Below are 12,739 nucleotides of genomic sequence, written 5' to 3'. Positions count from 1 at the left end.
AGTTCTTAGCAGTAAAATCTTATAATCTGATTAATTGTTAGATTGCTCTTAAAATTCTTAAAAATTGATATTAAGAGTTTCCTTAAAGAGATCAAAGCAGACACATTTGTTGAAAAACTGTACTAAAAAATCTTGTTTCGGTAATGCCTTTGACAGTCAAATTCTATAAATCTCTTAAGTAAATCTTTCGATTCACATTTCATTCTTTTTTTAAGTTTAATTTTATTGTCAAGGTGATGTAGAGAGGGGTTACAGCTACATATGTAAAGTAGTGAGTGCATTTCTTGTCAAACTTCTGGTTTTCCCTCCCTCATTTTTCACCCATCTTCCTCCCTCTCAGATCCCCCCTCCTGAGTTGTACAGTTAGTTTACAACATATTGCCTTGTAAGTATCACTGTTGCATTGGTTAGAAAAGCCAAAAGAGGAATACTTTTCATAGACTGAGGGTTAAATACAGTGTTTTAAGGGCTTAATTAATCACGGGGTTTAAATACTCACTGAATTTCCAACTTAACAGAACCCACTTCATCAGCACACCCAGCTTATCTGTCTTCTTTCATGTCCTTATACAAGCTCACTCTCCCTTCAGCTTTGTTTCTCTACTACAAAAACCACTCAAGCTTGAAATTTGTGGCTGTGTCACTACCATTATGCTCCTTTCCATGAAGGTTGGTTAAAAGGATCAGGGGAAATCTTAACAATGCCTTTTGCTTCTTAGATCACTCTGTACTCACCTTACAAATGTAATGGTACAATATTTGAAACTCAAATCCATTTATTTATCAGCTATATACATCAGAAATTTGTTGATTAATTCTGTGATACTTTTAGGTACATAAGGGACTTTTAGGTACATAAAAATGGCTTTCCTTTCAATCTTCTATTTCCTATTTATGTCTCTGTGATAAAAAAGAAACTCCTTGAAAACTATGAGGATGTCTCTTTCATTTCAAATGATGCAGTAAACTAGTATAAACTATCATGGGCTAATAGGAAAGACACACTGACTGGATAGCATAGCCCATAATACATTGTTAGCAAAAGTTCAGGATGATATAACTAAATTGACTCCAACACAATAATCTCCATCATTGTGTGAAATCATTTGTATAAAATTTATCATTGATTTAAACTTGATTATTTTGTGAAGAAAATAAGTACTTTTTCTTTGATTTGAAAGTTCATAACTCTTAAACTGCCACATTAATGCATAATTGGCTAAATCCCTTATAGTTTCAGAGTGAAATACACAAACTGAGCCATGGAGGCTTGGGGAAAGAGAAGTGCCTCTCTTTTTCCAGAATGTGGAAATGCATAAAGGTTGTTGCTTTCAGATAGGGAAAGAAGTCTGTGGTATGGCTGAGATTAATAGAGAAGCAGGCAGCCAACTGGGAAATGGCTGAAGAACACCATCTAAAATACAATATCACTTTTTAGAGAAAATATTTATTTGTATGATAAGTTGAAATGTACATTTATTCATATGCAAATAGGGCTTCATTTGAAAGCTAAATTTGTTTGAAAATGTTTTTCATTCAAAAATCTTCACTATTTAATAATACTTATTTGAGAAGTACAATTTGATAGATGGATACTAACAGAAATCCTGAAACACTAACATTCCTTTCTTACTTAATTGGTAAAATCTGATAATATGACCATTCAGCTATGCCTTATGCCAAGAAATTATCCACAGAACTACGTTGGGTCAAAGAGTAGAGGGAATTGAACTTGTGACTTACTGATGTATGAGTATGAAGGTAAGAAAAGATAAGAGAAACCATACCTATTGAAAGAGGGCCACTGTGCTCAAAAGATATGTTGGCTCCAGTGATGTTTCTCAGATAAGAGTTTATGTGTATGTGTGTGTACGTGTGTATATATGTGCATATATATACACAAGTATGTTTATATATGCACACATATGTATATATAGGAAGAGAGAGGCTGGGAATATGGTCTAGTGGCAAGGGTGCTTGCCTCATATACATGAAGCCCTGGGTTAGATACCCCAGCACCACATATATAGAAAATGGCCAGAAGTGGCACTGTGGCTCAAGTGGCAGAGTGCTAGCCTTGAGCAAAAAAAAAAAAAAAAAAGCCAGGGACACAGGGACCATGCTCAAGCCCTGAGTCCAAGGCCCAGGACTAGCAAAAAAAAAAAATTAAAAAAAAAAAAGCATAAGGAGAGAGAGAAATCCCATTCAAATTACAGTTTAGTGTATATAATTTAGCTAATTTATAAACACGTTATGTTTTTGTCCTCAGTCAATTGAATAATGAGGCAGTCTTCCTCAACAATACTAACTTGCTCTGAATTTTTTTAGAGTTGTTACATTCTACCATTACTTACTTTTTTAATTGGAAAGTATGTATTGACTCATGTATTTGAGTGTTACTTCCATTCAGGGTCATATTAAATGACATTTAAGATATTTCTGAGGTTTAGAGTAGGATAAAGGGAGGAATCATAAGAATGATTCATATGTGTGACCTGTAATTGGTATAGTAGTAAAATGCCCAGGGACACAGACGAGATTATTAAACAGTTCTGCTAATACAGTTACTACCAGGTATGTATGTATATACATGTATGTATGTATGTATGTATGTATGTATGTATGTATGTATTTACACATCATGCTGTATAGCCATGTTTGGCTTCTAAATGTTTCATTTGCCACCTCAGCACTGAGACACAGGTACAGTCACTTAGGCTGGTGGCAGATACTACTGTTTTTAAATGAGTTTACTTCCTCAAGAGTTATTATGAACTGAATGATGTAACTACTGGAAATTATTAAACACAGAGTAGACAGTCATGCAGGCATAAAATAACACATTAATCTGCAACTGATTGGACATATTTTGACTCTAGATTTCTGATTTCATTTGTGCATAAGGACTGCTTCCTCTTCCATTGTGGCAGAGACTTTGTCATTGTAAATCATGCATAAAGAGGTAAGTATTTAGTCCTTCCATAGCATGCTAAATTGGAACTAAAATTTTTGAACTATAAATTTAAAAAGATTTAAAAAGGAAAGAAATTAGCAAGAATAGCACATAAAGGATTTTTTAATTATCAAATTGCAACATTTAATAATATTAGTACTGAAAAGAACAAAAAGGTTAAGTTTAGGCAGCCTTTACAGAACACACAAAAAAATGGGATTTAGGAATTACTGTGATATATTGGCATGAAATAACACTCTTAAAATTTGAATAAAATATGCTAAAGAAATTAGGAGGAAAGGATTGCATGAAAGTATGATAAAGCCTTATAAGTAACCATTCATATATTGTAACAACTCTTTTTATTATCTCTATACTTTTTATTCATCTATTATGTCACAAATTCCTATCTATTAATAAAATAGGTATCTAAAAGTTTAAATTGAATTTCTTTTGGGCTATCTTACAATGTAAGTTAAATGTGTTATATTTTTGTTTAAGTTTTTTTCACTCATGAAAGTATTTTAATTCATATTAAGTTCTGCATCCAACTTTGATTAGTTTCAATTTTCCCCTCACACTAGATATTATATAAAGCCAGTTAGATCTTTCATATTTAAGCTCAAAACTTAATACCTCAAGGTGGGAGCCAGAAGCTCAGGATTATAATCATAGCTGTTCTGGAGGCTGAGATAGGGGATGAGAATTGTGATTCAAAGCCAGCCCAGGGCACAAAAGTCCATGATACTCTTATCCCCATCTAAGCACCAACAAAAACAAAAACAAGCCAGAAATAGAGCTATGGTTATATGGTAGAGAATTAGCCTTGAGTAAAAATGCCTGGGAAATAGCTCAAATATGGAACCAATGGCCCTCAGTAGATGAATGGATCAAGAAAATGTGGCACATATACACAGTGGAATTCTATACTTCCATCAGAAGGAATGTCATTTGCCCCATTTGTAAGAAAATGGAAAGACCTGGAAAAAAATCATATTAAGTGAGCCACCTTGGCGCAGGTCAGAACTTCCTTAACAAAGACACAGAAAGGGTACAAATCAAAGAAAGGTTGGACAAATGGGACTGCATCAAACTGCAGAGCTTCTACACGGCAAAGGACATAGCTCATAAGATAAACAGAAAGCCCACAGACTGGGAGAAGATCTTTTTTTTTTTTTTTTGGCCAGTCCTGGGCCTTGGACTCAGGGCCTGAGCACTGTCCCTGGCTTCTTCCCGCTCAAGGCTAGCACTCTGCCACTTGAGCCACAGCGCCGCTTCTGGCCGTTTTCTGTATATGTGGTGCTGGGGAATCGAACCTAGGGCCTCGTGTATCCGAGGCAGGCACTCTTGCCACTAGGCTATATCCCCAGCCCGGGAGAAGATCTTTACCAGCCATTCAACGGACAAAGGCCTCATATCTAAAATATATGCAGAATTAAAAAAATTACCTTCCTCCAAAACAAAACCGCAAAGAACTAATAGCCCGCTCATCAAGGGGGCTAAAGACCTACAAAGAGACTTCTCTGATGAGGAAATGAGAATGGCCAAGAGATATGAAAAAGTGCTCTGCATGACTGGCCATAAAAGAAATGCAAATCAAAACAACATTGAGATTCCATCTCACCCCAGTAAGAATGTCATATATCAAGAAAACTAACAATAACAGTTGTTGGAGGGGATGTGGCCAAAAGGGAACCCTACTTCATTGTTGGTGGGAATGTAAACTGGTTCAGCCACTCTGGCAAGCAGTATGGAGATTCCTCAGAAGGCTAAATACAGAACTCCCTTATGACCCAGCAACCCCACTTTTGGGTATCTATCCAAAAAACCACAAACAAAATCACAGTAAAGCCACCAGCACAACAATGTTCATCGCAGCACAATTTGTCATAGCTAGAATTTGGAACCAACCCAGATGCCCCTCAGTAGACAAATGGATCAGGAAAATGTGGTACATATACACAATGGAATTTCATGCCTCTATCAGAAAGAATGACATTGCCCCATTTGTAAGGAAATGGAAGGACTTGGAAAAAATTATACTAAGTGAAGTGAGCCAGACCCAAAGAAACATGGACTCTATGGACTCCCTTATTGGGAATAATTAGCACAGGTTTAGGCAACTCACAGCAGAGGATCACAAGAGCCCAATAGCTATACCCTTATGATCACATAAGATGATGCTAAGTGAAATGAACTCCATGTTATGGAAACAAGTGTTATATCACAGTTGTAAATACTTTCAATGTCCCATGTGTATCTGTAGCTTCTACTATTGATGATGTTCTTGTATCACCTACCTGTTGTTGTATCTGCACTATCTATGTAATCTTATCTGAGTATATTGGAAACTGTGGATACTGTTGCTAGAACTAGGAGATTGAAAGGGAATACCAAAATCGAGAGACACAGGGTAAAAAAAGACAAAAAACTGCAAAAGCAATACTTGCAAAACTGTTTGGTGTAAGTGAACTGAATACCTCACAGGGGCAAAGGGAAAGGGGGAGGGGGTAACAAACAGTACAAGAAATGTATCCAATGCCTAATGTATGAAACTGTAACCTCTCTGTACATCAGTTTGATAATAAAAATTTGAAAAAAAAAGTTAAGTGAGCCACACCCAAAGAAATATAGATACCATGGTTTCTCTCATTGGCAAAAATTACTGTGTATTTATTACTATGTAGGATAATCCTAGCAGAGGATCACAATAGCTATGTACATAAGATCATAAGCTAAGAAAAATGAACCCCAAGTTATGGAAACAAGATGTTGATCTTTGTTGTTTTTTTAATACACTATGTCAAAATATTTTTCTTTCATTTTTTCCCCTATGGTTTATACTCTGTTGCCATTGTATTTAATAATAAAATATATGTTTATATGAATTTTGGAAGGGAAAGTGAACATCACAATGGTGAGACAAGGGATAAGTGTGAGCCAATGCAACAGTGATGCTCACAAGACAATATTTTGGAAATTAACTGAACAACTCAAGAAAAGGGAGGGAAGGTGGAAGAAAAATGAGGGAAGGGGTAATACGTTTGTTAAGAAATGGATTCACTACCTTACACATGTAATTATAATCCCTCTGTACATCCCCTTGATAACAAAATTAAATTGAAAAACAAACAAACAAAAAAGCCTGGGAGAGTTTCCAAGCCCTGAGTTCAAGTTTCAGGACAAAAATCAAACAAGCAAACAAAAAAAACCCTCCTGAACTCAATAACAACATATACAAACTTAAATGGTTAACCTTAACCTACATCTATGAGTTCTTCAAAACCCATTTAAGATGGTATTGCTTAAAAAGTGAGTCTCTTTTAATTCAGAACAATTAATTCAATTGTCTCCAAAACAGAACATAATGGTTACATTCCTTATTGAGAAATTGTTCAAGAATTAACATTTAGGGTATCATTAAAAATTGTAGTTGAGTTTTTGAACGAGAACAGATTTCTAATATATTATTTATGCAGCAGACTGTAGCCACTCCTTCTGTCTTCTCCTCTTCTTTCTCATCAATTCTCATAGTCCTCATTTTTCAAAATACACATTAGTTTTCCCAATAAATCAAGTGATATCTGTGGGAGCATATCACATCCTTTCATGTAGAAAGAGTACAGGGAAACAAAAAACAATAGCTAAAACTAGTTGTAACTGATAAACTTTTTATTGCTATAAATTTATAATTACCTATTAGTGTTTTCTGAACTATACTTTGGCTTATCCAAACAAGAAAAAATGGTTTAATTCATACAGTTTATTACTAAAATTCATATCTTGTTTGATAAATTAGCTTTTTTGCCATGTTGTGAGAAATACTTTGTTTCTGTATTTTGCTCGAGGGGAGAAACAAGAAGAGCAATAAAGTGATAAAGACATTTCAGATATTGTATTTTTTAATATTTCAATGTAAAACAATACACTTTTTAATTGAAAGCTAGTTGAACATTTTTTCAAATTTAAAAACATTCTATCCAAGTGCTTTGATTGGATCTGGCTACCATAAAGCCTATGAATTCACAAGGAGGTTGCATAATTCTAATTTTGCCCACTTTAGTTTGGAGGCTTGTTTTACATTAACTATTAACTAAATAGAATGTACAGAAGAGAAAACAATTGTATGAAATTTATGTTAGATAAAAACTGGATACTAACAAAAGTGAACTACACACTGTGGGTGGAGATGGGAAGAAAGGACTCGGAGAGAGTGAGAGAAAAGAAGACACTGTATGAATGGAAATGTACTCATTGTCTCATGTAATTATAATCCCAATGTCCATCACGGCTACAATAAAAAAGAAGTAAATTTTTTTTTAACAAAGAAATAGTATCTGATCACGTAGAAATGAAAGGTTGCAGTGATCTGTTGATGGCAACAGAGAAAATCATTAGAGTTATATTGGGCTGTGGATATGGCCTCGTGGTAGTGTGCTTGCCTCATATACATGAAGCCCTGGGTTCAAGTCCTCAGCAGCACATAAACAGCAAAAGCAAGAAGTGGCACTGGGGCTCAAGTGTGGCTAGCCTTGAGGAAAAAGAAGCCAGGGACAGTGTTCAGGCCCTGAGTCCAAGCCCCAGGACTGGCAAAACAAAGACACAAACAAAAAGAGTTATATTTATTTTAAGTGTTTGATTTTGAATGTTGAGTAAAACCATATTTGCACATGTGAAACAAACCCACTTGACCATGATGATCTTTTTCTATTTAACATATATTGGATTTGTTTGTAAACAATTTAAAATAAATTTTAATCCCACATTCTCCATGGGAACTACACTATTACTTTCTTCTTCTGTTGTTTCATTACCGGGTTTTCACACTATAGCAATACTACCTTCACAGAATGAGTTTGTTTTCATTTCTTTCCTTTGAATATTTTGGAAATTTAAGGAGCATTTGTGTTAATTCTTTAAAGGTCTGGCAGAATTGGGCAGAAAATCCATGTGGTCCTGCAAGTTTTCTTTGTTTGTAAATTCTTTATTATTTTGTCAATATTCTTATTCATTGCAGATCTGTTTAATTTGTTTATACCCTCTTGGTTCAGTTTTGGTAATTTATATATGTCTAGAAACTTCAAGATTTTCCAGATTTCTGGAGTGTAAGTCATCTGGAAATGTCATACATGTTTTCTAAATTTTGTTGGTGTCTATTGTAATATCTCCTTTTTTTTTCACCTGTGATTTTAATAATTTACATTGTCTTTCTTTTTTTAGTTCATCTGGCTAAAGATTTGTCTGCATTGTTTATTTTTCCAAAGAAGAAACTCTGTCTTGCTGCTTCAGTCATTGGTCATATATTTCATTCATTCATTTCTTCTCTAAATTTTATTATCTCTTTCCAATTACTGCTTTGGGGATTGGCTTTTTTATGTGTCCCATGGGTTGTTGTGTGGTGCTTTTCACTTCATTTGAATCTGAACAATATTAAGTTCCATTTCTAATTACTTTAATGACTCATTATTTGTTCAAATTCTGTTCTTTAATGTCCATGTGTTTGATTTTTCTTTTTTAGTTTTCTTGCTATAGACTTCTAGTTTTGTTCTGTTTGGATACAGAATGTTAGACATTTGGTGCCTGTCAAGAGCTGCTTTAGGGAAGAAAGTGTGGTCCATTCTGGAGTAAGTACTAGGAATTATCAAGTAATGTGCAACAACAGGATGGAATACTCTACAGTTGTATGCTAAATTTATTTAATCACAAATTAAAATATGGGAACCTTGTAATTAGTAATCAAATTGAGTTTACATTAGGAAAGAAATTTTTCATACATTTAAAAAATGTTCTGTTCTAAAAAATTAACTCTTTGTAGCATCTATATAGATATTCATATAAAATATGTGTGAGTTTGTATCAGTGGTTCAAATGTCTAGTTGTATTATCCTAGCTTGTAATTACATTTCTGTTGCAAGTATAAAAATGTAGTACAAATGCTTAAAGATATGCAATTCAATTAAGGAAAGTTACCATTTAAATCTGTAACTATCTCCCTTTAGTTTAGTTAGAATCTCATCCTAAGAAGAGTCCTAAGTGGCTACACAGAACAGTGTTTCAACCAGTGCTTATAGTATAAATAAAAGCACAGAGAAGAAAACTATGAAAAGCTCCACCTTTATAAGACCTAAAATATACAGCTTTGGGATTCTTCAAACTTGTTGAAAATGTAGGGTACAGAATTCAGAAACATTTATATAGGAATTCCAGTCCACCTTATCTGAATTTAGCTGATTTCATTGTATTTATCAGAGTGTGATGTTAACCATGTAGTGGTCTTCAAGATAATCTAATGTCATTAGACAAGAAGACAATGTTATAATGCTTCAATTTATGGTACTTTTAAGGATTGAAATACTTTCATAATTAAGTTCTAGTGATGTTAACAATTATACACTTATCTCAATGCTACCCAGCAGTCATAAGTACAAATAGAGACAGCACTGAACTCATTATTTTTCTTGTTCAATAACCAAATTATAGATCATATATTTAAATAAGTTGATCAAGTCAATATTGGTATAAAGCACAGTACAAACTTGAAATTGGATATAAAACATAAATTTAAGTTATGCACACATGGTGTGGCTTATTTGATAACCACATTATTTCTACTGCTTCTAAATAAACATATAAATGTTTAGTATGAAAGAATTAAGTTAATACTTGTGTTTATATTTTCAAGGTTTCTGAATTGAATATATAATTCTCTAAATTATGAAAAAAGAAACCTCTACTTTTTATTCCACCCTGTATTAGTAGAAAAGGAAATTATCAACAGATTACAAGAGGTAAATCATAAGTAATATAGGACAGAAAAAATTAAAGATAGTTATAGCTTCTAAGACTTTTGGAACCAATTTTTATTATTGTTTTAATATTTCATGATGGAAGTTGTGGAGAATTATTCTATAAAGTAACTTATGGTTACATAATATTGATAAGTATCATTATATGTAAACTTATATTTAAACACAGTTTACTAGAAATAAATATAGTTTTGTTGGTTTTTATCAGAGCCTGAAACTCTACTGGTTTTTCATCTAACTAGTAGTTGTAATTTCCATCTATGACAAATAGGAGTGAGTTATTTCTCTTCTTATCTAAGATTTAAAAGTGGTATGAAAACCACTGGAGTTATATAAAAGCACAAACAACAATAATGTGCATATTAGTACAACATGTCTATTATTAGATGACATTAAAATTTCCTTCCTGTCAACAATAAAAGAATACCTAAATGCCTTGCAAACTTCCTGATAAACATCTATAATCAACATCAGAATTTTTTTTTGCAATATTCTTTTTCTTTTCAGTAAATTAGCCCATAATCACAGTTCTGAGGAGGTAGAAATTTGAATAATTATTGTTTGAAGCCGCCCAGGCAAAAAGTAAGGTGAATCCTTTTATGCAATTGGGTATGATGTCTCATATTTGTGGTCATGGTTATTTGGAAGGTCATTTTTCACAGGATCATAGTTGTAGTTCACTCTAGACAAGATGTGTGACTCAAATTGAATAAAGATCTAAAGCAAAAAGGGATTAAGTTTACATTTAAGTGGTTTAATACCTGCCTAGAAGATACAAGATTTGATTCCAACCTCTAGTCCTACTAAAAAACAAAAACAAAGTGAACATAAAGGATACAAAAAAGATTTATGCATGTTTCAAAAGGAAATAGTTCTGTAATAAGAAAAAGAAACAACTTGAGCCCTACATTCAACAGCAAAGTCAGCATATCAGTATTTTTGAATAAGAAGCATCCTTCCTTAGAAGAAGATGGTATAAGTAATGCATAGACCACTTCTTTCTAGATCAGTGCTATGATTACTGGTTACCCACCCAGAACTACTGCAACAAGAAAAAATACATGTCCATTTTCAGACAGTCCTTGATTATTCTCAAAGGCAATACAACCCTGTATACTTGAAAAACAGAAGCCTTAGGTTAATGATTTTCTGGATTGTTTTTTGAAAATAGATGCTAAAGGGAATTCTTACTAATGAAAATAGATTTCAGAAAACTGGAAATTTCAACAAAGATTTTCAAGTTGGTTAGAGCTCATGCTAATAAATGAGAATAGATGCTATTATTGTGTACTAAGATAGTGATTATTTGAACAAGTCACACATATTTGCTTGTTAAAAACCTCACTCTCATAGGAAATGAAATGGTCAATCATATCTACAACACTAAAGAAACACGTGAAAAGGAAGTATTTTTTCATTAATTCTTCTATAGAATAACACATATATTTTATTGTAACATTTTAATTTTACTTTTTAATCATATTTAATTTTCTGGATGGTTACCAAAGTGGTGTTTCTATTGTGTCACTATCTCTATCATTTAATACAATGAAATATAAATAAGTAATAATGTGAATGATCTGACATTATAACTATTTGCAAATTGACAACTTTTCCATACCTGATTTCAGAAATAAAGGATTTCCAAGTCAATATGAGGTCTATGTAATTCAGAGTAGGAAAACAGCATGATGGTCAAAATTCTAATTCCAATAAATACAATGTGTTACTTGACTTGTCCATTTTGAGTTCTTTCAATATTTTCCAGAATCCAGACTCTGTGTTCTTTATCCATTGCTTAAGAATCATTGACTTGTTATTCTAGTGTAAATTAATTCTGAGATTTCCCTTACAAACACACCCATCTTGGTACCCAACATGACTGATTGCTTACATGACACACAGTCCCAGGGAGCAGAACACAAGCACTAATTATAGTTGGATGAAGTAAATGATGACAAGAGACTTTTAAAATTTGTCTATTCTATTTTCATAACAACTCTGGGATATTAATTTCTTTCCTACTGTTTTTAGAGGAAAATGCACACCGAAATGGGAAAATATTACTCAAGATCAAGGTGAGGAAAGAAATCTGTGTATCAATGACAAGATATTAAGCCCTCATTCAGAGTTAGCCAATTAGGCCTCAGATAAATGTAAAATGTCTTTGAGAAGGAAATACAGATTTAAATGAATCCACTATTGTAGTATGTATTGACCTTACATTTTATGAGTTGGTGTTAACATGTCTACAGGTCAATTCCCTAAAATCTCAGGGGATCCTTTTGTTTCTGTGTCATCATGGCAAGTAAGAGTTCACACATTTCAACTTCCCAATTCAGAAATAGCTTTCATAAGATGGGAGGAAGTCAGAGAGTACATCAATGAGTACTTCTAGTCTTATATTTTAAACATGTGATATTTTTGCCAAGTTAGAAATAATGAGATTTGGTGGCTTTAGTGTGTTCTTGTTTGTGGTCTTTTGGGTAGATGCCCAAAAGTGGGGCTGCTAGGTCATAGGGGAGCTCTACGTTTAGCCTTCTTAGGAATCTCCACACTGCTTTCCAGAGGGGTTGAACAAGTTTACATTCCCACCAACAATGAAGTAGGGTTCCCTTTTGGCCACATCCCCTCTAACATTTGTTACTGTTAGTTTTCTTGATAAAGAACACTCTTACTGGGGTGAGGTGGAATCTCAATGTTGTTTTGATTTGCATTTCTTTTATGGCCAGTGATGTAGAAAATTTTTTCATATGTCTCTTGGCCATTCTCATTTCCTCATCAGAGAAGTCTCTTTTTAAGTCTTTAGCCCACTTGTTGAGGGGGCTGTTGGTCCTTTGCGGTTTTGTTTTGGAAGAATTTAATTTTTTTAGTTCTGCGTATGGCCGGTAAAGATCTTTTCCCAATCTGTAGGCTTTCTGTTTATATTACGAGCTATGTCCTTTGCCCTGCAGAATCTCTGCAGTTTGATGCAGTCCCA

This window comes from Perognathus longimembris, chromosome 5 (genome assembly GCF_023159225.1).
Source record: "Perognathus longimembris pacificus isolate PPM17 chromosome 5, ASM2315922v1, whole genome shotgun sequence".
NCBI lineage: Eukaryota > Metazoa > Chordata > Mammalia > Rodentia > Heteromyidae > Perognathus > Perognathus longimembris.
This window is presented reverse-complemented; position numbering follows the sequence as displayed.